The sequence below is a fragment of the Plecotus auritus genome (genome assembly GCF_963455305.1).
Source record: "Plecotus auritus genome assembly, chromosome: 5".
Classification (NCBI taxonomy): Eukaryota; Metazoa; Chordata; class Mammalia; order Chiroptera; family Vespertilionidae; genus Plecotus; species Plecotus auritus.
The window spans coordinates 74172734-74199284 of record NC_137776.1 but is presented as its reverse complement, the minus strand read 5'-3'; the positions used below and the strand labels follow the sequence as shown (position 1 = coordinate 74199284).

Here is a 26551-nt window from a genome sequence, read left to right as displayed (position 1 = left end):
TGCCAATAAAAGTTGTTAACTAACCATACAAACTGAACCTTGATTCTGTAATTAATAACCTGGCCATTGATATTTCAGCTACAAAGTTTCTCTCTGTTAGCAGACTAGCTGAATATCTAAAAAAACAAAACAGGTCTTAAGAAGAGATAAAATCTCGAAAATATTAAGAAGGAAGATCAAATGAGGAAATGTGAACCAAAAAAATATAACTTTTCCATTTTCTGGAGAAGATAGAGTAGAAAAATTAGACTGAGAAAATAATTGCTTTGCTCATATGACTATAAGGAAAGAATGGTTATTTATTATATATTCAATATATGTTGATTTTTAAACACTACTCAGCAATCTTTCTTAACCTTTTTATTTTCTTTAATTTGTAATTACCATTTCCTCTTAATCTCACTGTGCAAGTATAAGATCTCTTATAGCCCAAGCCATGGACTGGGCAAGTTAAGTTCTTTGAGCTTCAGTTTTCTCCCTGTAAATTCAGAAATTCTCTCCCTAATTCAACTGAGTTAACATTAAGTCAATTCACTTCTCTCTCCATATTATCATTGGCTTCACAAGAAGCCATGACTTTATTAATAATAGAAACAGTACAAATTTCAAACCAAGCTGCAGCTAGTATTTTAAAACACACAAAAAAGGTTCTCATATTTAGATGGTTACAGTGTTAATTCTGTAACAGCGTTACATTATCATTACTGTTGTTCTTCAGGGCTGGGACTGCCTTTGCTCTCAACACATTTGCCTGTGACACAATCAATCCTATGTCCTTAACTTCCACGCCTGTTTCATCAACCTCTTTCTCTTCACTCTCCTCTTGTACAGTTGGAGTCAGAGTGTTCTGTTTAATGTTTGAGACAGTGTCACCTTGAACTTTGAATTTGTCAGTAGCTGCTAGCTGTGCTTGCTGGGATAAATTTTCAATCTTGACTTCGCCAAAAACTATGTAGGTGTCTGAAGCTGAGCACTTGTGGACACCTGGTTTTGTGATGATAAAGAGGATATTTTTAGATTTCTAGATTAGTGATTTTAGTAACCCCTTTGAAGACCCAGTTTGGACATAGCCTCTCGTATCTTCTTTTCACTCCACTCTGTTTTTCCTTACTGAGGGTGTTTTCATTGATTTCAGCTGCTGCTGCCAGCTAGGCTCATGTGGCTGCCTGTGTGAAATCTTGTTCCTGAAGCTCTGATACTGTTCCATCACTGTCAGATTTTGCTCCAGACCCTGATTAGCCTGCGGCTGTGGCAACACCTGCTCTGTGCATTTTGTGCAGAACAAGGAACCAAAAATGGAAGCGGGAAGAGATCATGACCCAGCCTGTTGCAGAAATATCCCTGTATCTCTTATTGTGTTGGAGTGTAATGTGAAATCAAAGGATTTTGGAATTAGAAGACCTCATGGGTTCAAATTCTGGTGTGAGTAACATGGGGAAATTTATTTAATCTTTCTGAACCTCAGTTATCTCATCTATCAAATGAAGACAATTTAAAAGGGATAGTTTAAAACAATATGATGTTTGGCTAGCCATCGATTAATATATAAACACCTCATAAAAAGTATAAAAATAGAAAATACCATTAAGCAATTCTGTTGTTATTGTACAAATAACTCATTGGGGATTGTAAATTAATGTTTTATAATCCTATCCTAATATGTCGGGTTTTTGTTACCCATATTTCAAAACTAACTTATCATCAATGAATTTCTGTTCCAAATAAAGTTTGCCCATCATTATTTTCTAAAACAAAAGGGTACATTTTATTGACTAGTCAATAATTATAATAAAATTTATGCACCAGTGGGGTCCTTTGGCCTGGCCTGTGGGATCAGGCCAAACCCAGCTCTCCGATATCCCCCAAGGGGTCCTGGATTGCAAGAGGGTGCAGGCCAGGCTGAGGGACCCCACCGATGCACGATTAGGGCTGGGGAGGGACCTCAGGAGGGCTCCAAGGATGTCCAGCTCATCTAGCTCAGTCCCGATCGGCCAGACCCCAGCAGCAAGGTAGCCTACTTGTCAGAGCATATGCCTCCTGGTGGTCAGTGTGCATCATAGCGGCCAGTTGTCTGGTAGTTGGGTCGCTTGGTCGTTCATTCACTTAGGCTTTTATATACATAGATAAACTTTTTAATGTCAAACATTAAATTTTTAAAAAAGGTATAATCTAATTTTAAAAATATGGCATCACCCTTAGCTTCTTATTTGGAGAAGTTCTGCTGGCACGTTTACCACACGTAGGCAGTGCTCTTCCTATCCTGGGGGTGCCCCTAGCCAGATATTTGTCTCAACAACCCACAAGTCTGGAGTGAAGTTAACCCATTTTGTCTGAATTTAAAAAAAAAAAATTAGATTCACTTCTGAAATTTCTCCTCTAGAATTAGATGATGGAAATAAAGATGGTCTGACACATGTCATATTTTAACGTTGGGATAGCTATAGGATGAAAAGTACAATTTCAAATACATGATTTTCAACCGTTATATTCTACTTCCTAAACTTTAACAGCAATACAAGTCAACAATCAAACAACTGAATTTTGACATCTTTGAAATATCTCACCAATATCACATACAGAACTAAGTTTTTTTCTCAGTGGAAAGAAGAAATAACTGCAATAATAGGATCCCAGGAGCCTATGTTTGTAAGACAAGAGAAGAGGCAAAAGGAGCTACACAGATGCCAAGTGAATCAGCCCTCATTTTCACTCTTGTTCATGGAATTGCAATGGAATAAAGGAAAAATTTGTAAAGACCCCCCTACTCCGGGAAATACAAAAGCTGAGATATTTCTAGCTTCAGTTCACTTCTAATGCGGTGAGACTGGAGCTCAAACTGTCTTGATATCTTTCCTTTCCTCCCTCTGCTCAACCACCAAAGACAATGCAATGTTTTAGAATAGTTTAATTCTTTCACTAAGAATGATTTTAAGTAAAATTTGCTAATCTAAAAAATAATAAAGGGTAATATTTCCAAGAGACAGTAATCAAGAAATCATTTTTAATTTCTGGTAGTGGGTTTCTCAGAAACAATAACAATAAAAGAAGAAAATTCAACAATTACTGTATATCTGCTTTTATTTTTCTCACAAACCTATGGGGTAGTCATTATTGGTTTAGACCAGTGGTCAGCAAACTGCGGCTTGCGAGCCACATGCGGCTCGCGAGCCACGGTTTGCCGCTCTGTTGACTAATGAGTTTGCTGACCACTGGTTTAGACTAACTTAAAAAAAAAAAAAAAGACCAGATAGGTTACACAACTTGCCAAATATCACACAGCTAGTACATAAAAGAATTTTGGATTCTTCTAAAACTGTGTATTAAGGGTTAGGTCACTTTTCCCTTCTCCCCAGATACAACATTACTTTTATGATGTTATAAAATTGTTAATCATTCTGGCCTTCTTAAAATGAGACTGAATAGAAGCTCTCATTTGCTTTGTAACCCTATGATATCATGAGTCAGACTGGGGCATACATTGATAGAATAATTGGCCAAGAATATAGGGTCATGGCATCATCTTAGAAGCTTGCCATAAGTGACCTGAATAAAGAAAGCCTAAATACAATAACAACTCTATTATAATTCACTCAGTAGTGTTCCTTTTGCCTGAGAGAGTTAACATACCACCCTGAATGCCATGTTTAATATCAGACAATAAGTGAGTCATTTGGGAGATGGAGCTCAATGACATCCCCACATTCAAATCAATTGTAGAATAATTAACTAAAACCTAAAACCAGGAAGTTCAAAAATTGAAATGCTCTTCAGTGCACTTTTATATTACCAATCATTGTTGGACAGGATGTACTTGTGATTGAGGATAGCAGCCTTGACAATTTAATGAAGAAAAGATAAAACACAGTCATCCTATAGACAGCAAAGCTGATCTATTTATCAACAAATGCATTAGAAATTGTCCATCATTAAATTATACATCAATAATGGTATGAAATGAAAAGAAACAAGTGCCAAATAGGTTCTCTGTTATAACAAAAATGTTGGAAATGTAAGTCCTCAGACTCATGTAAAAAAAAATAAATCTTACTAATCTATGACCTAATTGTATAGTGATATTAACAAGAGTGGTTTAATAGTTCTTAATTAAGCAAACATTCCACTAATAAAGGATTTACCTAACAAATAGGACATAAGTTTCAACAGATTGGGCAACTTATATACACCATTTTTAAACTTATAAGGCCATACATTAAAATAATACTACTGTGCAGGGCTGGTGTGGATCAGTGGTGGAGTGTCAACCTATGAACCAAGAGTTCATGGTTCAATTCCTGGTCAGGTCACATACTCAGGCTGTATGTTTATCCTGGTATAATTTTTCATCTTTAAAAAGTTTAAAATTATATTCAAATGTGTTTATTTTATTTTAATATTTTTTTAGAAATAAACTCTATTTTTATTTATTTTTTATTTTTAAAATCTTTATTGTTTAAAGTATTACATGGGTCCTTCTTTTTCCCCCATCAGCCCCTTCCAGCCCACTCCTGTCTCTCCCCACACCCCCAGGCCCTCACCACCCCATTGTCTGTGTCCACAGATTATGCATATATGCATACAAGTTCATTGATTGATCTCTTCCCACCCACCCTCCCCTGTCTTCCCTCTGAGGCTCAACAGTCTGTTCATGCTTCTGTCTCTGGGTCTATTTTCTATCAACAGTTTATTTGGTTCATTAGAGTCCACATATGAATGAGATCATGTGATACTTAGCTTTCTCTGACTGGCTTATTTTGCTTAGCAAAATACTCTCCAAGTTTATTTATGCTGTTGCAAATGGTAAGAATTGTTTTCTTTCTTTTTTACAGCTGCATAGTATCCCATGGTATAAATGTACCACAGCTTTTTTATCCACTCATCTACTGATGGGCACTTAGGCTGTTTCAAAATCTTAGCTATTGTAAATTGTGATATTATGAACATAAAAGTGCATACATTCTTTCTGATGAGTGCTTCTGATTTCTTAGGGTATATTCCTAAAAGTGAGATCACTGTGTCAAATGGGAGTTCCATTTTTAATATTTTGAGGAAACTCCATACTGTTCTCCACAGTGGCTGCACCAGTCTGCATTCCCACCAACAGTGTACAAGGGTTCCCTTTTCTCTTCATCCTCCCTAACACTTGCCCTTTGTTGATTTGTTGATGATAGTCATTCTGACATGTGTGAGGTGATATCTTATTGTTGTTTTGATTTGCATCTCTTAGATAATTAGTGACTTTGAGCATTTTTTCATGTCTGTTGGCCATCTGTATGTCCACTTTGGAGAAGTGTCTATTTAGGTCCTTTGTCCATTTTTAATTGGATTGTTTGTCTTTCTTTTATTAAGTTGTATGAGTTCCCTATATATTTTTAAAATTAATCCCTTATTAGATGTATCATTGGCAAATATGGTCTCCCATATAGTGGACTCTTGTTGTTCTGTTGATGGTTTTGTTTGCAGTGCAGAAGCTTTTTATTTTAATGTAGTCCCATTTGTTTATTTTCCTCTTAGTTTCCATTGTTCTAGAAGATGTATCAGTAAACATTGCTTCAAGAGATGTCTGAGATTTTGGTGACTATGGTTTCTTCTGGGATTTTTATGGTTTCATGTCTTACATTTAAGTCTTTTATCTATTTTGAGTTTATTCTTGTGTATGGTGTAAGTAGGTGGTCTAGTTTCATTTTTTGCATGTGTCTGTCCAATTTTCCCAACACAATTTATTGAAGAGACTGTATCTGCTCCAATATTACGCTAAGCAATCTACAGATTCAATGCAATCCCTATTAAAATACCAACCGCATATTTCACAGATCTGAAACAAACACTCCAAAACTTTATATGGGACCAAAAAAGACCTCGAATAACCACAGCAACCTTGACTAGGAAGAACAACTTTGGAGGAATCACAATACCAGTTACCAAATTATACTAAAAAGCCACTGTGCTCAAAACAGCCTGGTACTGGCACAAGAACAGGCATGTAGATCAATGGAACAGACCAGAGAACCCAGAAATCAGCCCAAGCCACTATGCTCAATTAATATGAGTCCAATGTATTTTTAAAAAGAGGTTTCAGAAGGCTGCCAAGCAGAGGAAGTCCCGCCTTGTTCCTGCACTGCTGTCGCTGCATTGGGAGACTGCATGTTTCTGGGATTTATTTAGGAAACTGATTTGGCTCACATACTATGCTCACCTACAAATTCAATGTGACAATTGGCATCCATAAGTATAATTTAAAATACAAATTATCATCTTCTTCAGACCCAGACGCTCTCAACATGAATATTAAATATATATATACCAACAAATCAGAGGGCAATTCAAAATAAAAGTCACAAAATGTATAAAAATCAGTTGCTGGAATTTAGTACAGCATCTCCTAGAGACTACTGATAAGTTCAACACGTGTTCTACATATCCTGGCAGGAATCTTACAAAATTAATTCAGGGTTAAAATAATATTTTAATTCACAGATAGATATAAATATTTTAGAGTCCTATATTCAAAAATTAAGAAAATTCTTAATTTTAGCATGTTATGTGTACCCTTGTCATTGTTAATTGTATTTCAGACCAATAGAAATACAGTGTTTGTCATAAATGTATAGAGTTCAAATCCATATATTTTAAATTTTCTAGTAGCCACTTTTAAAAATTTAGAAAGGTGAAATATAATTTAATAATGTCTTTAACTGAACCTATCCAAAATATTATCATTTATCATGTAATCAATATAAAACATCAATGAGCTACTTTTTATTCATTTTTATATAAAATATCCTAAAGTCTGGTATATATTTTACATTTATCTTCATTTGAACTAGCCACATCTTAAATGCTCATTAGCCACATGTGTCTAGTGGGTACTGCATTTGATAATAGTGCATGTGCAGACCTTTAACAGAATATTATGTCAAACATAATATTCAGGCTTATTTAAGTAAAACTTCAATAATCAAAACGAGTGAGGAATGAAAAATTCCAGTTGAATTCTTTTGATTGACTAATGTTTGGGTTGCTTTGTTTCCATATACATATATATAGGTGTAATTTAGCAAAAATATTTTATAGTTAAAGCGAGATTAAGTTTTCTTTTCTTGCAAGAGAAAGTACAGATGCACGCAGACTAATTTATCTACCATGCAATCCTAGCCCATATAAATTTTTTTTCTCAAATATTCTGTAATACAACATGTCGCTTAAAATACCTCTGAGATTTATCATAGTGGGGAATTGAGTGTTTTGTTGTTTTTATCAATATATTGAAGCTTACTGCATTTATTGATTCTCTCAACCCTATTCTACAAAATTTTGAATGCAGAAACTAAAACTACAAATAGATCAAACTAAGAGGCAATATAGATCAAACCAAGACAGGGGATTGTGTGTTTGTCATAGTATTCAGCAATTACTCACATAGATACAAAATTTCATTCTCCTTTTGGCAGCTTGTGTAAAGTAGAGATTTTGATCACTTATATTGTAGTATTTGGTAAGGAAAAAATGCCTGGTCTTTCAGATGATACACAACTTTCCTCCAAACTCAAATCTTAAATTAATCTTAAAGTGTAATTTCTCTGACAGTTTCTTCCATTTTTTTTTTTTTTTTTGCCTAAGCGCCCTTCACTATACTATTGTCTGTGTGCATAAAAGTTCTTCAGTTAATAATCTCTTCCCACCCACCCACGACCCACCCACCTCCCTACCTTCTTAAAGTAACAGGAAGACTTTTAAATGATAGACTGTATCCCAAAATAAACTTCAGAAGTAATAATAATAGTTTATATTGTATATTATGATTGCAAATATGTTAAAAGCAATGGTATACATTTCATATAAAAGTAGTAAAAGTAACCAAATGTTTTTGAGTCAGTGTGTGTGTTTGTGTGTGTGTGTGTGTGTGTGTGTGTGTGTGTGTTAAAAAGTATGATGGTGGTTGTTTCTTTGTTTATTTTGGAGTTTTATTTTTATTATGCAACAAACATGGCATTATTTTTCAAATCATAAAATAAAGTTTATAAAATAAAATAAAACAGGCATAAATACATAGCATTAGACAAACAGAGAAAACTATTTTGAAACCTCAAAATGTACAAGGGCTTCAAAAGAATTATCTCAATTTATCAATATTTGACTGCATTGTTGAAATACATTAGTAGAATGAATCAGAAACTGTAAAAAGATGAATACCTCTAATACAATCTGACATTAAAACATAATAGCACAGATAAACAGATCCCAGAGATTATTTTGCTTCTTGTTGCAGAGCTTTTAATATTAAGACTGACATTGTTTTGGGTCAAAATACTTAATTCTTATTTCAAATAGCCTTCCAAGCAGAACTTGTCTTGCTTATCCTCATTCATTTGCCCTAGGAAAATGTTATCTTTCAACTAGCATATGTTCTTCTATTTTTCCCAGTGATTATGATTAAATTGTAAACTTGAACATAAGAGTATAGCTCATGCTCAAAACTAATCACACAGCAGGTGTAGCTATTGAAGAATATTCTTAATGCTTTTATGTGCATTCATTTATTTAGACAGGCAGGCAAAGTGTTTATATTTTGTCTTTATCTTTCATTTAATATTAAAATATTTTCAGCATACAGACAGAAACAAAAATGATGATAGATAATCATCCAGATTTAACAACTCAACATTTTGCCATAGTTGCTTCACTCTTTATTTTAAAGAAATAAAACAGTTCACAAACAGTGAAAGCTTCCCATGGGATTCTATTTTCCTTTTCCTTTTTATCAAAAGGTAATAACTATTCTCAAATGGTTGCATACTCTTCTTACATATAGTGTCCTTTTGTAGTATTTTAAGTTCATAATTAATAAATAATACTGTTCTGCATTTTTACTTGTGTAAATGGCATGTATAATTTTGTAGCTTATTTAATTGCACATTTGTTTTTTTAGTATTATCACAGTTTACCCACATCTAGCTAATTTATTTTAATCAATATTTAAAAATTTATCTCTCCATTCCCATATTAGCAAGCATTTAGAATTTTTTTCAAGATAAACAATATTGTAGGAATATTACACCATGAGCACCCGTATACTAATATACATATAAAAGAGTTCCACTAAGGTCAACACTTCACAAGAGATTCTAATCACACACGACTATTACTATTTTTCTAGATATCACCAAATAAACATCCATAAAAATATGTCAATATACACTACTTCCAGCCATCTATATATTTTTTATAACCTCAAGTGAACCTATTGGAAATTTGACAGAACTTTCAATAACCTGATGAATTAATTTGGAGAGAGTTAGCATAGTTATATGATTTATCTATGTGCACCTTTATACTTATCATATTTACATATACCATTTATGAACATGGACATGTTGGGAGAGACATTTATCCTTGGGTTTATTTTATTCCTACTACAGGTCTTGCTGGGTGTGACTGCTCTGTAGTGGACTGGGACAGGACATTCCTCAGGGTTGTTTACTAGCTGGGAACTTATTTTATTGCACATTGGGTTGTTGAGTGTTATCACAGTTAACTCACATCTTCCTGCTCCTGCACGCCCCCCACTGGGATCATGCCCCAACCTGAAAAACAAAAACCCTCAGATAAAAAACAAAAGCAAACAAAACCCAGCTTGCTTACTGCTTGCTGTGAAAGCAGTGGACTCCCCAAACTCACTGTTTCTCTCCCATAATCCAGCTCACTGTTTTCATGTATCTTTCATATATTCATTTAAGATTATCAGTTGGCATAATACAGAATTCTGTGTGTTTCCTCATAAAATAAATACAACTAACAGACTGATTATCCTAGCTGCAAGCATATCTTAAGATGTTCACAGCAATTACTCTCACTATTTAAGATTATAATCATAATAATCACTTTCATTTGTATGATGTTTTATATTTTCCAAAACCATTTTCATATACATTATTTAATCTGATCTCATAACAGGAATGGATCTGCATAATCAACATAAAGAGTATACATTTGGCAAGATAAATTGATTATATATACTTTTACACATAAGATTACAATAACTTACCATTATGCAAAAATAAAAAGGCAAAAGACACATTTTCTTGTTATTTTACCTATATCAAGCACTCATCCAAATCATTTATGTTGACTTTGATCAAGATCCATCTGTTTTTAAAGTGCTTTGATCTGTTACAAAGTAAGCTGCCCGTGGGTTATTAAGAGACTGACAGAAGAGGGTAAATTATCCTTTCTTTGCAGATTTTGAATTAGATAGTTTTGCTTAGCCAAACTGTCTCAGGGCTGGGAACATTACTATTCTCTATTTAATTTATAAATGTGGTCCTACTTTTTTTTTTTTTTTCCTTCTTCCTAACCCATTTGTAATATTGCTTACTGCACTCCAGGTCTAAAATGCTTCCACGCTCAATCATGTTAAAGTGTAAAATTGTCTCTCAATTTGAAGATCACTGGATGGACTGTACCTTTGAGAATAATTAATATCTGGAGACCCAATTTAGTTCTTTTTGTTCTAATGTTCAACAAAGACCCTCATTCATCAATGTGTGTTTCCCGTGTGTCACATTGTCATCCGGAAAGTAGGTCACAGGAAGAACAGTATTGACTTTTAAGGTCTCGTATTCAAAGATGCTGTTCCAGTGAAAATGCATGTTCCCAAAGCAATGACATCAAAAGGTCATTGTGGGGACAACCGTAACTACCGAATAATGATGACAGAAGTTCAGGTAATGTCTCAAAGTGGTAGAACACTGTTTTCAACCAAATAATGTACTATTATTAGCCTGGGAATATATTTATGTATGCATAGTAACCTTCAAATAGCCCAATCAGCACAAAAAGTAATACTACAATTTATCTATAACTAGAGGCCTGGTGCATGAAATTCGTGCACTGAAAGGGGTGTCCCTCAGCCCGTCCTGTGCCCTCTCACAGTCTGGGACCCCTCGGGGGATGTCCACCTGCCTGCTTAGGCCTCATTCCCCCAGGGATTGGGCCTAAGCCGGCAGTCAGACATCCCTCTCACAGTCCGGGGCTCTCGCAGTTCGGGACCCCTCACTCCTCACCACCTGCCTGCAACAGAGGCAGGAGAGGATCCTGCCACCGCTGCTGCACTCACCAGTCGTGAGCCCGGCTTCTGGCTGAGCAGTGCTCCCCTTGTGGGAGCACAGTGACCACCAGAGGGCAGCTCCTGCATTAAGTGTCTGCCCCCTGATGGTCAGTGCACATCATAGTGACCGGTTGTTCCACCGTTCAGTCAATTTGCATATTAGGGTTTTATTATATAGGATAATAAAAGGGTAATATGCTAATTAGACCAAAAGTCATTGCGGACATCACTGCGGACATCCTTCCCGATGAAGCCGAGGCTGGAGGGAAGCCCGGGTCCCGGGTGTCTGCCAGCGGCTGGAGCAATGTCTGGGTCTCGGGTGCCAGAGGGAAGCTGGTGCCGGTAGCCGGGGGAAGGAAAGCATACTCTTGCACAAATTTCGTGCATTGGACCTCTAGTATGACTATAATGTCTATTAAGATTTTAATTTGTGATCATGTTTTCAGTAATATAGGTAAAGCCATGAAATTACACAGTCAGATCAATTAATGAAGATTTGTCTGTAGAGGAAGATATTGCAACCAAAGATAATTTTGACATCAGCAACTTTACATTACAGGTGAAAGAAATATTAAAAGATATGAATGAACAATGAAAAGAGGGAAGAGTGGGAATTGAAAAGCCTAATTCATATATACTTTTTCAAAAGGCAATTAAAGGAATATATAATATATGTCATCTAAAATATATTTGTTTTGGCATAACCTAAATTTTTATAGTATCACTAGTTAACTTCTACTTTTAATAAGTATTTTCAATGCATTTTTTGTTCATCATAAGTGTTCCCATCCTTCACGTACTTCAAAAGCTTTTATCCCTAATGAAAAACAACCATTATTTGAAAAGTAATGCTGCAACACTATCACTAGGCAGGCAAGAGTTTTGAATTTTATGCAGGTAAAAGAAGTAAATTACATTTTAAAAGTTAATTTCAGTATTCTAGTCTGTTGTCATTTAATTCATTTATATGAAAAACTATTGAGTGCTTTTTATACTCCTGAGTATCATTCACTTTAGTTATATAGAAATAAGGAACAAATTCTGAGTTTAAGGAGATTGAAATCAAGGGCAGGGGGAAACAAATATAGAAATAGAGTAATTCAAGTTGATAGATATTAAACCTGAAAAATTACAGGTTATTTTTGAGGACCCAGAGAGTTTTTCCCCCAATGTAGTTCAAGTGTGGTCATTAATATGACATTTTTCAATATGGATCTACTGTCTTAAGATCAAGGTAACTATTAAAAGGACTCAGAACTTTTTAGTTTAAAAAGTTCTATTTTCCTACAAGAGAGAGAAATTCCTCTGAAGTCCAGTGTCATATTTAAAGCATTGTTGTACTAAGTGTATTAGTCTAAATTTTCCACAAAACAGAACCAACAGAGGGAGGGGGGAGAGAAGAAATCAACCAAATAACTTATATGCATATATGCATAACCCATGGACATAGACAATAGTGGGGTGAAGAATTGGGGAGGGGACAAGAGTGGGGAGGAGGAGGGGTAATGGGAAAAAAGGGGGACATCTATAATACTTTAAACAATAAAGATACATTTTTAAAAAAGAAAGAGAACCAATAGGGTGTGTATAATAGATAGATAGAGGATAGATAATTTTAAGGAATTGGCTCATTTGATTGTAGGGTCTTGGCAGGAAAAGTTAAGATTGCAGTTCTAGTCCTGTTGCAGAAGACCAGAGAAAAACAAAGCAACGCTTTAAAGAAAAGTAGTTACACAGTTTATTACACCGGCGAACTCAGCGGAATAACTTCCCAAGTCTGAGCAAAGTAACATGCAGGGAGCTTCTCTTCTCTTTCTGGTGTCTTTGTCCCTCAAATATGGATTATGCTTCTGGTCCTTTCGCAGGCTTTGCAAAAAAGGTCCCAGGTGTTGGGGGTCTTGAGACCATATCTAAATGGTCTGGCCTGGTGCTAGCACTAATAACCCTGCCCCCTCCCCCAGGGGCTGTGCACTGTTCAAGGTTTATGACCTCTGTATTTAGGTAACAGGTCTTGCAAGACCAGTTTCTGTGAAAGAGGCGGTGACTTAATTAAAAGTCATCAAGAATGTACACTGGGCTTGCTGGCACAGCTTCAGATTGCTAGACCCCCCAACCCCCAAATATCATGGTTACATTGGAATTAGCCTTTTAGCCTTCTCAGTCCAAAGGCAAATTGGAAGCAGATGTCTCTTCCTTAGGGAGACTGTGGAGAGCGGCTACAGTGTTTGGACAGGATCAAGCCTCGGACTGATGAGAGGGCACTCTTGTGGCAAAGCCACATACAATTGTGGCAAGGCCCTCCCAGCACAATTATAGCCAAAGGCTGTGGTTGTGTGTAAGCTTGAACTATTATTCAACCTTGTAGTCCTAGGTAGCTAAGGGATGTGGCTGCAGGAAGTACAGCAAATGCTGCCAAAACAAAGCTTGATAGAGTTCAGAGAATTGCAATAACAGGAAAGAAGCAGATTCGACACTCGCAAGAACATTGTAAATATTTTGACCACTCCCTTGTTTTGCTTTATGTGATCTTACTATAAAATAAAAATTCGCCTTACAGGCGGGATCACTGTGTCCTCATCCAGGCACAGTGATCCACCTGGTCCCAACTATATTATCTTGTCTGTTTTCTTTAATCCTTCACCACCCCTCCTCAGGTTCACCACTGGCCATGCTGGACATGCTTCAGGAGACTTCGTTCTTTTAAGACCTTCAACTAATTGAATGAGGCTCACCCACATTATGGAGAGTAATAGGCTTTACTTAAACTCTACTAATTTAAATATTAATCACACCTAAAAATTGCTGTTCCAGAAACTTCTGTGTTGATATTTGACCAAACATTGGGAATCATGACCCAGACAGGTTGACACAAAATTAACCATTGCAGTAGCTTAGATTTACTATCAGTATTTATCACATTAGAGCTAATCTCATGTGGAGGGATTTGGGCTAGAGTAGCAGATCTGTTGTCTCTCTCTAATATTTACACCTCAGAGAAAACAAGAATCTGATTTCCAATGGCAGAGGTGTGTCCATTCTTGTCACTAATAGAATTAACCCACAGAAAATCTGAAAATACTACAGACTCATTCTCTCTCTCTTTTGGCATCTCAGATATGAGACAATACTTAGCTAGTGTTATGGGGCAGGCTCAACTAGGATTTAGACTGAGGAGAGATGTATGGTAGTAACATGCTCTTTTTTACTGCAGGTATAAAGACATGCTTTCCAGTTGGTGTATCCAATTGGTTGACATTTTGAATTTTATTTACCTCCTATAAATTGCTATTTAAATGGTTCTAAATTCAGAATAGGGGGGAAATGGTGTACTTATTAGTGTTCTAAAGCCATAGCAGTCTGATCTTTACCCAGGAAATTGAGAAATAAACAGACTGGTACTTAGTGACCAAAATAACAAGTGGACATCAAAGTTTATGGGAAGTCATGGGGATTGCTTTAAGTTTCCACCTTAATCAGTGTAACTAATTTAGGTAAAAGCCTAAATGGGATTGTCCTCCATGGAGCATTACAGTTTATGGATACTTTGTCTACTAGTGAGTGCCTATCATTAAAGACCCAGGGCCATTTGTTATGTAATAAGAATTGGCCTGAGTATCACTAGGTCTTAATAAGGGTATAAGAGGTGGATGTCTTCAACTGACCTTCACTTGACTCTTGTACACATCAAAACAGGCAACCAGGAGGCCAATGTTAGGCTGCACAGCATAGAAAGCCTTGAAGTCCTAGTAAAACAATGTTCCTATAGAGCCTTCTAGGCATTTGTGGATGGATTCATTTTTGGCTACTTTTATTGTATTTCTCAGCCAGGCCTCTAGGCCTGGCTTTTAACTTGCAGGAGCTGTGAAATTACAGAGCAAGGTGCCTGTATGCTCAATCGGCACTGGATCAGCTGCCTAAATTCTGCTCATCTAATGTCATTTGGAGCTGCAGCTAGGATCAGTAGAAAGAATTGTGGAGAAGCTAACATCTTTGAATGATGTGTCTTATCCACAGGCTGAGGAGTCACCTTGTTGACTCCATCTGTATAAAGTATATGAGCGTTGACAATGACTTTAGACTCCAGAGACCTAGCCTATAGTTTCATGCAGAGATCGGAGAATAAATTTACTAGAGAACATATTAAAGGAAGTGGGGATATTATTACATAAAGCTGTGTCTTCAATTTTTTTGTCTTTTGCTCATATATGTAAAAAGTAATTTAAAAATGATGTATTTCTTAAAATTATTAATTAATAATTATGATTTTATTCATAGGTTAAAATAATTATGAAGACTATCATTTCTAGTGTAGGTATTATTATTTTAAAATAAAATAACTGCTTAATAGAACAAATAAAATAAAATAACTGCTCTAAGTATCATAGTAACTTAATACCTGTTGTCTTTAAAAAGTAAAATAAATAAGCTTATTTTTAACAATAAATATTTATATCATTTATTTTTCCCATGATCTTATATTTCCATTTTACGTTCCTCATATAATTTTTTATTATATTTTCATGATTGAAAGACTTTTGTTGATCACTCATTGCATATCCCAGCAACAAAAGATATACATGTAATTTAAAATTTGAAAATATTTAAATTTTTATTTACCATAGGGCTCTAAGTTAAAAATGTTAAATTAAATTATAACTATAATTATTCTTAATTTCAATCACTAAAAGCAATAGAAATATATTATAAAATTTGGCAGTTACTCTTTGAATCTTATTAAGACTTATTGTGAAAGTTATGGACTGGCCATCCTTTCATACTGCCTCAGGGATGTAAGGGGAATAGTTGTGGTTTTTGGAGCATTCTGTAAAGAAACTGATTTGAATTTTTGGGCTACATGTTAAATCAAAATTAAATATTAAACTAGCACTCTCAGTTTTATTTGGATGTTCTTTTGTCAACATTCTGAAGTGAAGCATTTGTTAATTGTCACTGTGTTTGTTGGGTAAATATTGGTGCACAACTCTGTTTACTTCCAGAATTCAACTTTAATAAGTAGCTAAATAAGAACCATGTTAAAATAAATAAAGATCAACTCCAAAATAATTTAATTAAAACATCATAGCATCATGGAATTTACCAGGAAAGGCACAGTAAATAAGTGAAAGGTTGTTATGCAGATTTAAGTTATTGCCTTCTGCATTAATAAGAGTTTCTAAAGATAAAGTCATTTCCCTCTTCTTGGTACAGGAGGTTGAAACCATCACAAATAGAGATCTCCCTTACAGATGTAAATTTCTTTTACAAAAAGTAACTTCTACATGGTTTTCAGAGTTTTCCTTGTCTGCTGTTTCTTAAAATAACCCTTATGCCAAAGAGACATATTTTGGGGTGACAAATACTATTCCCCACAGTACCTAGGCTACAAAGCCCTTCAGTTTATTACTGTAATGAATACTGTAGACAATTGTAACACAATGGTAGGTATTTGTACAATGCAGGATAACCAAGTGAAAGCTCATACCACTAGCCATAAGACTGGCACTAAGTCAAGTGACAGGGTGTTGGGGCAATGAAAAGCAAATGTATTTAGAAAGCAAACAAGCTGTGAAAACAGGGGACTTGTGTCCTAAAGAACCATCTTGAGAAGGTACAAAATTCAGGCTTACTTTATGTCAGGGGAAGGGAGAAGTGGGAGGGGTTTAAGGTCAGGAAGTGATTGATGACTAGAGACATCTGGACACTAGCAAGGGCCTGAGGAGGAGTATGGAACTGCTTTGCTTTTGGTCAACAAATTCCGCTTGTTATGGTCCCCATAATGCTATTCCTATAAATCTTTTGATAAATAATCATTAATTTTGCACATACTTTCCTTTATCCCCTTGGACAGGTAGTTTAGAGCAGAGTAATTCCTAGGATACAAGTCAGATTCTTTTAATGATTAATATATCTATGTTCATAAGTAAGCAGAATTTGCTAACCAACATGTTATGGGAACTGGCCAGTGTTAAACAAGATGAAGTCAGAAAGACTGATTCTTTTATCCTATTATACTATGATGTTATAATGGCTACAAGATTACTAGACAATAGGAATTTTAATCATACTTTTATGGGACCAGCCTCATATAATGTGGTCCATCTTTGACCCAACCATTATACTTATTTATCTTATGACTGTATATGGTAATATAACAAATCTTTTTTGATTGAGAAAGGAAGTAGTTTAATGACATTATTGCATGCCCAAACATGAATAAAGCAATTACATGGACCTGTATTTGGAAATTCTGATCTCTATCAAACAGATATCTTTAGGAATTCAAATGGTAACTGGATTAGTTAGCATTTGTACTGAAAATATAGTTCAGTACAACTCTCAGAATAGGACCAATGAAAATGATAAAAATATCAGGGTAAAAAAGGTTAAGATAGATACTTTCTATTGAAAATAGTTATAATCTTAAAGAACAAGCCAGGAGTGAGGTAAGGAATATGAAAGATGTGCTTGGATCTAACTGCTGGTAAAGGTGTGATGAGAAAAGTGGGGGGGGGGGTATTTTAGTTATTATGTATGAAAAAATGAATGGAGATTGGTGTTATAAAACAGAAAAAGAAAGGCAAGATCTCAAAAAGAAGACTGAAATGAGTAAGTAAATTCCAGGGGAACAGAAAAACAGATCTATGGGCAAATAAACATTAAGAGATTTTGAATATGTTGGATAGGAAGGAAGGGGTATGAAGTAAATCCAGGTAACTGTAGTTGCCAAATTACAAATGTTTCCACTTTGTAAGAAAGTTAGAGTGTCTCAGGGGGCACACTCAAAGAGAAGACACAATATACAAAGGTAAATTTCTCCTACCCCTTACCCCCACCCCCCACAACAAGGAAGTATTAAATAAGGCAGATGTTATGTCATAAATAGCCCCTTGATGAGATATTTATTCCCCACTGAGTTTCAGTTTATAAGTCATGATCTGTGGACCATTGTGATAGACAGACCAGTGAGACTGAACCCAAGAAAGCTGTTGTGGCTTTATCCCTCCCACAGGCTCTCCTGTGGTTTTCATCAGGATGAACATCAATTGTCTGGTTGACATAAAGTATTGAGGTCTGGAAATATCATTTTTGCCCAGGACAAGACTCTAGCAACTGGGGAGTTGTTTCTAAAATTTATGATGGGAGACAATACTGTACGTATGTGTGTTCAATTACAAGTTAATACTAACAATACACAAAAATTTAAATATTAATAAATTTGCATTAGATTAATTCAAATTTTGAATGTGCTGAGGAAGCCATACATAATGTACTTAAAGACAGTCCAGCCAGTTGCTGATGAAAGAACACCAAATCTACCCAGGATTAAAGAAAGAAAGAGAGAAAGAAAGGGAGGGAAAAGACTGCTTTGACTGAAACAGAGCAGAATAGGCAATTGTGAACATTTTTTTCAGACTTCAATTTTTTTAAATTTGTATAATTACTTTGGACTTTGATTACATTTTACTTTCAGTTACAAAGAGAAAAAATTGCATTTTTAATTTCTTCAGATTTTAATTTAAATCATGGGCATCTTTATGTTGACATTTGTGTCGCATAACCCAGACAAGTTCTGTTGGACAAGGTACCTCTATACAATTAGAGGTTAGAGTTAAAATATAAGATTTCAGTACTAGAGTTGTTACATTCATACTATTTTATGACTTATTTTACAACATTAAATTACCAAAAAAGAAGAAGCAGTACAATACTAGGTATCGTGGAAAAGCTGGTTGAATTTCTCATCTCTTTCCACATTCTTTATTGACTACAAGCCTAATTGTTAAACTGGATCAGAGACAGGGAACTAAAAAGCCCATATTGGGTATGGGTATGAGGGAAAGAGTTACTCATCACTGCTCTTGCATGGAAGAAACATTTCCATCTACATTGTGCCCACTCACTTCTCCGAGGGAGGAATGCGTTATCTGGTAAATGATCATGGCAGAAGAAACTTAGTGTCTCTGCACCGTCTTTCCACACTTGCCTTCCTGAGAAGACATGGCACATTAAACTGTTCCTTTGGACAGGATGTGGTTGTCCAGCTGGGTAGATAAATATGCTGAATTTAGGGGTGTTGGCCAACTTTTCCTGCTGACCCCCAAATCATGTTCTTCAATTAACTTCATTAGCAGTAAATATATCTATAAGTCTGATCTCCAAATGTTTTATCCATGTGTACAGTTAAATTGGTTGTGAACTCAGGAGAGTGAGAGTGAAGGCATTCATTCTATTCATGATGAATTATAGGGGTTCTGGTACTGCATGTCAACCAATGGGGCTCACTACTTCTGCTATATCTTAAAGTTCCCACTGTTTCCACCTCAGCCCCATTACTATTCTTTAATTTTGTCAAGATGACAGAGAGTTGTCAGTGCAAAATTCAATGTCTTCTGCCCAGAAATATCAAAGCCATATATAAGTAGTAATAGGATAAAAAGAGAGAAATGGGTTTCCAATATAAAGAAATCTATGAGGAATATTCAAAATATATTGGCAAAAGAGATAATTTTGTTTAAATTATGAAAAATTAGTAATTAGTTGATTTTCAAAAGGTAGTATTTCTTTCTCTAAAATCATGTTACTGCAAAGTAATCAGCAAGTAGAAAATATTTTTTGACAAATGAAATTCTTTGATTTAAATTTTAAAACTGCTCTTTTACAAGCTTCACCTGGTTTCTGTCAAAAAGAAAATAGTCACTGCAGTTTGACCTGTTAGATTTGTTTTTCAATCCAAGCAGATTAAAATAAGTCATACAGCATTGGCAATCATTAAATGATTAACTATAATTTTTTTCTGATGAATACATGAATAATTATTTTAAACTGACTTTTAATTTATTTAATCATTATCTTCCTGTTTTCTTCTTTCACCTTTTGCTTTCCATTTAAGAGATGTGGTACCTTTTTTTTTTTTACTTTTTAATTTTATTTATGTGTCCTTATCCCCCCATTGCCCCTCCATCCCCCTACTCATGCCCTCACCCCCCTGGTGTCTGTGTCTATTGGTTAGGCTTATATGCATGCATACAAGTCCTTTGGTTGATCTCTCCCCCTTATCCCCATCTTTTCCTACCTTCCTTCTGAGGTTTGATGGTCTGATCAATGCTTCTCTGTTTCTGGATCTGTTTTTGTTCATCAGTTTATGTTGTTCATTATATTCCACAAGTGAGTGATATTTATCTTTCCCCATCTGGCCTATTTCACTTAGCATAATGGTCTCCAGTTCCATCCATGCTGTTGCATATGGTAAGAATTCCTTCTTTTTTATAGCAGCGTAGTATTCCATTGTGTAGATGTACCACAGTTTTCTAATCCACTCATCTGCTGATGGTCACTTAGGCTGTTTCCAAATCTTAGCTATGGTGAATTGTGCTGCTATGAACATGGGGGTGCATATATCCTTTTTAATTTAACTATGCTATACAGATTAACCATTTCATCAGTCAGGATGATTTAGGCTGCAAGGAAAATAAAACGATGTGAAAGGGCTTAAAATTAAGAACACATATGATCTCATATAACAAAAAATAAACAAATAAAGATTGGATAGTCCCTACACTAGACTTCTCAACACTATCATCAAGGCCCCAGCTCCCTTTGTGTCTATGCTCAGCCTTTTACAGTGAGTGGATTATCTTCTTAAATGCATTCTCATTTTTATACAAAGATAGCTTCCGTATCTTCAGGTATCACATGCAGATAGGAGACAATACCCAGGTCCAGCAAAGTCTTTCTTTCCATGCATTAAAAAACAACAGCAAGAATAATGTTTTTCACAAGTTCTCAGTAGAGCTCTTCTCATTACTTATTGGTCAGAATTAAGTTTCTTGACATTTCTAAGCCAGTAACGAAAAAGAAAATTAATTATTTGGGGTGACATTTAACTACTTAACAGCTAGTAAGTATAGCATTGTTCTCTTTCAGTTAGAACAGAACATTACTAATTAGAATGGACAACAGTCATCAACTAGTATGTGTGAATATTCAGGTGTCTACTATCTGAATAGCACTGGCTTAGCCTAGTGGTTCTTAAATTGTGTTCTCTGAACCAGCAGCATCAGCAACTTTTTGAGAACTAGTTAAAAATGGGAGTTCTCATGTCCTAACGCAGACCAACTGAATACCTGAATTAGATGTGTTTTAGACCCAGGTATTATAAGACCAGGACTGATGTTCTAATAGGAAATCAGAAAAGCAGACAGTGAGGGAACAAATATTGGATGGAAAACCATCAGTGTTTTTGCCATAATTACCCTCTCCTATTTACCTTTTTATCTTTAATGCTCTCTCCCTCTCTCTCTCTGTATATATATATATATATATATATATATATATATATATATATATACCTATAGTATTGTATTATTATATTTATAATATATATGTACTATACATCTGATCATATCCTATCTAATAAAAGAGAAACATGCAAATTGACCATACCTCCGCTATGCCAACAAGCCACACCCACCAGCCAAAAAGGAGCGAGTATGCAAATTAACCCAACAAATACGGTGGTGGCCATGGAGCTAGAGCCAGCAGGAGGCTTGAGTTGCCCCTGGCGATGGAGGAAGCCAAGCTTTCTGCCCACCCTGGCCTGCCCTGGTCTCTGCTCAAGGCTACAAAGTTTCAATTATAGAAGATAAATAAATCCCAGATACCAGGGCCTCCGCTTGGGTCGCCAGGGGGCATGGCCGGCCTGCAAACCACCACAGGCCCCTCACCCAGGCCGCCCCATGTCCCAAGAGAACCCCCACCTTGATCCGGGACACCCTTCAGGGCAAACCAGCCGGACGCCACTCGTGCACCAGGACTCTATCCTATCTAATAAAAGAGTAATATGCAAATTGACATCACTCTAACACACAAGATGGCTGCCCCCATATGGTCAAAATGGCTGCCCCCATGTGGACACAAGATGGCCACCACAAGATGGCCAGCAGGAAAGGGCAGTTGGGAGGGACCAGGCCTGCAAGGGAGGGCAGTTGTGGGTGATCAGACCATCAGGGGAGGGCAGTTGTGGGCAATCAGGCCAGGAGGGGAGAATAGTTGAGGGGTGACCAGGCTGGCAAGGGAGGGCAGTTAGGGGCAATCAGGCTATCAGGGGAGCAGTTAGGCATCAATCAGGAAGGCAGGTAGGTGAGCAGTTGGGAGCCAGCAGTCCTGGATTATGAGAGGGATGTCCGACTGCCCGTTTAGGCCCGATCCCACCGGGATCGGGCCTAAACGGGCAGTCGGACATCCCTCGAGGGGTCCCAGATTGTAGAGGGTGCAGGCTGGGCTGAGGGACACCCCCCCTGTGCACGAATTTTGTGCACCAGGCCTCTAGTGTGTGTATATATATATATGTATTAATTCTCTTGCATTTTTTTTTCTTAAGCTAGTTTAAAAGACAGCTTCAATGTACATGAGTGGGAGAGCAATCTTATGGTGAAGGAGTCTCATAGATTAAAAATTATTTGATTCTTAGGCTCCAAGGCTACTTTTTTGAAAAGAGTCATTGCCTCATCAATGATTTCTTATGGAATGAAACAATATTGATAGTCTTGATATAGAATTATTTAATATTTAGCACCTGTACAGATAAAAAATAATATTGCACTAATCTATAATCCTTTCAATGATTTCTGTTACCTTTTATAAACTCCCAGGAGGGAGTCACCTTTCCCTACAGAGACAGAGGATCACAGTTATTTTCTTTCAAAGAGATATAAGTTAAATAAAAAAGGTAAACTTCAAAGCTATCAGGACATCAAACAGAATAATCGGATATTTTATTACATATACTGTATGTGTGTATATATATGTATATATCTTGATATGACAGCCAATATGTGTTGCAAATCCTCAAACAACAATTTCCATAAATGCAAATATAAATGTTCACTCTGGGCTTATTTTAATTCTATTGAAATATTTAAACTAGTTTTATCATATTGCTTATTTTCCAAACCTCTGACATATAGTCATTATACAAAAACTGAGACATTTGCAAGCTGATGAATCATTATCAATTCATGAGGTATAAATATGCAGTGAAATTTTCAACTAAAGGGTATTAATAACTTGCAATTTTGAAATTGTTTATTATATTTCTTATATCCAGCAGGTAAAAATGCTTCAACATTTTGTATTCATCACATATTATAAAACTTCAGACTAAAACCAAAATTTCTGGATTTGGGGTTAAAATTTATTTACTTATACATTTCTCCCTAATATAATCTTATTCCCATGCTCAATTTTAAGAATTACATAATTCAATTTTGTTTCTCTTTTAAATTATTTAATTTAAAAAGGTTTAAGTCTTTCTGATTTTATTTACACATTTGAAGATTATGCAGTTATTCTGTTTGAAAAAAAAATGTAAAAAATCAAAATTGTAGTTATTCACAGGGAGCTCTAACCTTCCCAACCAAACTTGAGAGACTGTACTTGAATGAAAACTTTGTTCCTTATTGTAGAGAATAAATTTCCATTGAAATTATCACCAGATAAAGTAGCTTCGCTAAATTTGAGAGAGTGTATTATTATTTTATATCCTGCTGAAAAAAGTTAAAAACCAACAATCTGGAATGAAAGTTGTGAACTGACATTGATTGTAAGACACATTCTGATTTGAGAGATGTTAAAATGTGTAAATTAGTGAGCCTGAGACTGATGATATAAACCACATCATATACATCTCCCTTCCTCTTGGCATTATTTCCAAAAGTGAGAGAGGCTTATACAAATTGACTCCACTATTACCAGAAAGTATATTATGTCCTTTGGAAAACTTTTTATTAGAACAAATATTAAACTCTACAACTCTGATTTTTAACTTAAGCTTAATTCATTATACTATGTTAAAACCAATACTAGCTACTAAAATGTTTTGTTAGAAAGAGTTATCTTATTGTCCAAGCATGAAAACTTCACAGTAGCTTATCAACAAGTTGGAATAAGAGACAAAGTCATTGGTCTAAATAAGGAAGGTCTTGATTAATGTTAAACAATGGCTCTCCATTGCCTACAGGGGCAAGTGCAAAATCTCAGCATGAGCTACAGGCAGACTGGAGCCAAGCTTCTACCTCCCCTATAGCATCTCATCTCAGCTTCTGTTTTGCACCATATATCACCACCACACACAATGCAATACTGGCCAGTATTTTCAAACTATTTCATACTTTTGTGGCTTGACAGATGCTCTTCCCATTGTAGACTCCAAGGAATATTCCTCAGTATCCTTAAAGCCCATCTCCAGGTGATTCTTCTTCTCTGAAGACTTTTCTAACCTACTTATAAAAAAGTTTGCATTTAGCCACCACCATTTCTAGCAGCCATTATATAAGATTACTAGGGGCCCAGTGCACAAATTTGTGTACCTTAGAAGGATGTACAAGGCTGCAGTGGGCACAGGGGAGGGTCTCGGCCCATCCTCCATGCCCCTGCCTGGCCCCTCCCGCCGTGGCCCCCAGTCCCCTGTCTGCTGGCAGCCCTGCTCCTGTCACCACTTCTCCCATGTACTGACGGCGCCAGGCCCGCTCGCACCTGCTGAAGGTGCAGAGTGATTGGGGCCGGTGCCAGCAGCTGGTGTCAGTGGGTGCAAGAGGTGGCTGCTTCCCCGATCACCCCTCAGGAGCAGGGGGAGGTGGAGAAGCCCTCAGGGGCAATCGGGGCCAGCAGCTACCACGCGCACCACCCTGATGGCCCTGAGTGATCAGGGGCGGCTCCGACGCTGGCAGCAGATGTGAGCACCTGGCGGGACCACAGCGCATGGGAGCAAAATATTTTCAGTAACTACCAGAGGCTCGCCCTAATTACAGTGACTGGGGCCCCGCCTTGGTCTGGCACCCCCACTCACCTGCTCCACCATCCCGCCTCAGCCAATGTTGCCATGTTCCACACTCTGCCACCTGCTCCTGATGCCCTCCATGTTCTGCGCGCACCCCCTGGTGGTCAGTGCATGTCATAGCGACCAGTTGTTCAGTTGTTCCACATTTTGGTCTATTTGCATATTAGGGTTTTATATATATAGACTAGAGGCCCAGTGCATGAAATTTGAGCACAGGGGAAGAGTGTGTCCCTCAGCCCAGCCTGCAACCTCTCCAATCTGGGACATCCCTCTCACAATCCAGGAGTGCTGCCTCCCAACCACTCACCTGCCTGCCTGCCTGATCACCCCTTAACCACTCCCCTGCCAGCCTGATAAATGCCTAACTGCTCTCCTAATGGCCCGATTACCCCTAAGTGCCCTCCCCTGCCGGCCTGGTTGCCCCAACTGCACTCCCCTGCAGGCCAGGTCACCCCCAACTGCCCTCCCTTTCAGGCCTGGTCCCTCCCAACTGCCCTCCCCTGCTGGCCTGATCACCCACAACTGCCCTTCCCTGCTGGCCATCTTTTGGCAGCCATCTTGTGTCCATGGGTAGCCATCTCTGACCACATGGGGCGGCCATATTGTGTGTTGGAGTGATGGTCAATTTGCATATTACCTCTTTATTATATAGGATTGTGTATGTGTGTGTGTGTGTGTGTGTCTGTGTGTGTGTGTAAATCCTTTAATGGGGCAGAATATTCATCTGTATTTCTCCCATAACAACCACAGTGCTATGCACATAACTGACAATAATACTTTGTTGAATCAATATAATTTTTAATTAAATAAAATCTACAGAAAGACTTATACTTTGGCAAACAAATTAGATTTAAGTTTCTTTTCAGAAAGTTTTTGTTCATTGTCTTTATTGTGAAAATGATGAAACATGAGCATTTTTTTTCCCCTCAGGAAGGGAGATTGGTGATCCTTGCCTATATGAAAATTGGGATCCTTGCTTAGGACATCATTTTTGAAAGGAAACTTAGACATTTTGTTCTTAACTTTTCTGACTTTTATTGAGATAGTATATATGGGAAGGTAAAGGAATAATTTATTTTTAGTGGGATTTTAAAGAGAAGTCAAGAACATAAAGCTCTATAAAATATCTTAAATATTCTTTATTTTAGGACCAAAAAAGGAATAATTCCACAAGATTTCTCTGAGGGAACTTGAATTAGAATTCAGAGTTTATTTCCTTCTCCTGTTTTAAAATAGAAATACAGATAACACAGGAAGCCATGTAAGACTCCACAGACTTTACCCATTCACCCTAGCTGTAATAACTAATATGCTTGGCTTGGTTGATTTCCATTATGATTGTATTTCTTTTAATGATGCTCCTGACCAAACATACAGCCTCTGCCACTCTACACAAGCTACCAACTATTTATCTACACCAACTCTCTTTTTTCCTTATACTCTTTCCCTCCCATAAAGAAAATAAGACATGGAATACATTTACTTCTAACATCCCTACGAAGAGATGAGGCTTTGGGAAGTATTTTAATTATTCTCTACTTCATCCTCATTTATCACTTTTTGTTGTGACTGTTTAATAATTTCAGTTCCTTACAGCAGTTTGTATCTTC

At 36.6% G+C, this 26551-nt stretch overlaps 1 pseudogene across 1 annotated transcript in view; it reads right to left on the bottom strand.

Annotated features, from left to right (window-relative positions):
- Positions 1–665: 665 nt before the first annotated feature.
- The window catches only part of LOC308248235 (nascent polypeptide-associated complex subunit alpha-like), a 153751-nt pseudogene continuing 127865 nt past the window's right edge, over positions 666–26551 (bottom strand). The window contains exon 2 of the transcript in view: positions 666–1263. The product of the transcript in view is annotated as a nascent polypeptide-associated complex subunit alpha-like (transcript). The remainder of the gene's footprint in view (positions 1264–26551) is intronic.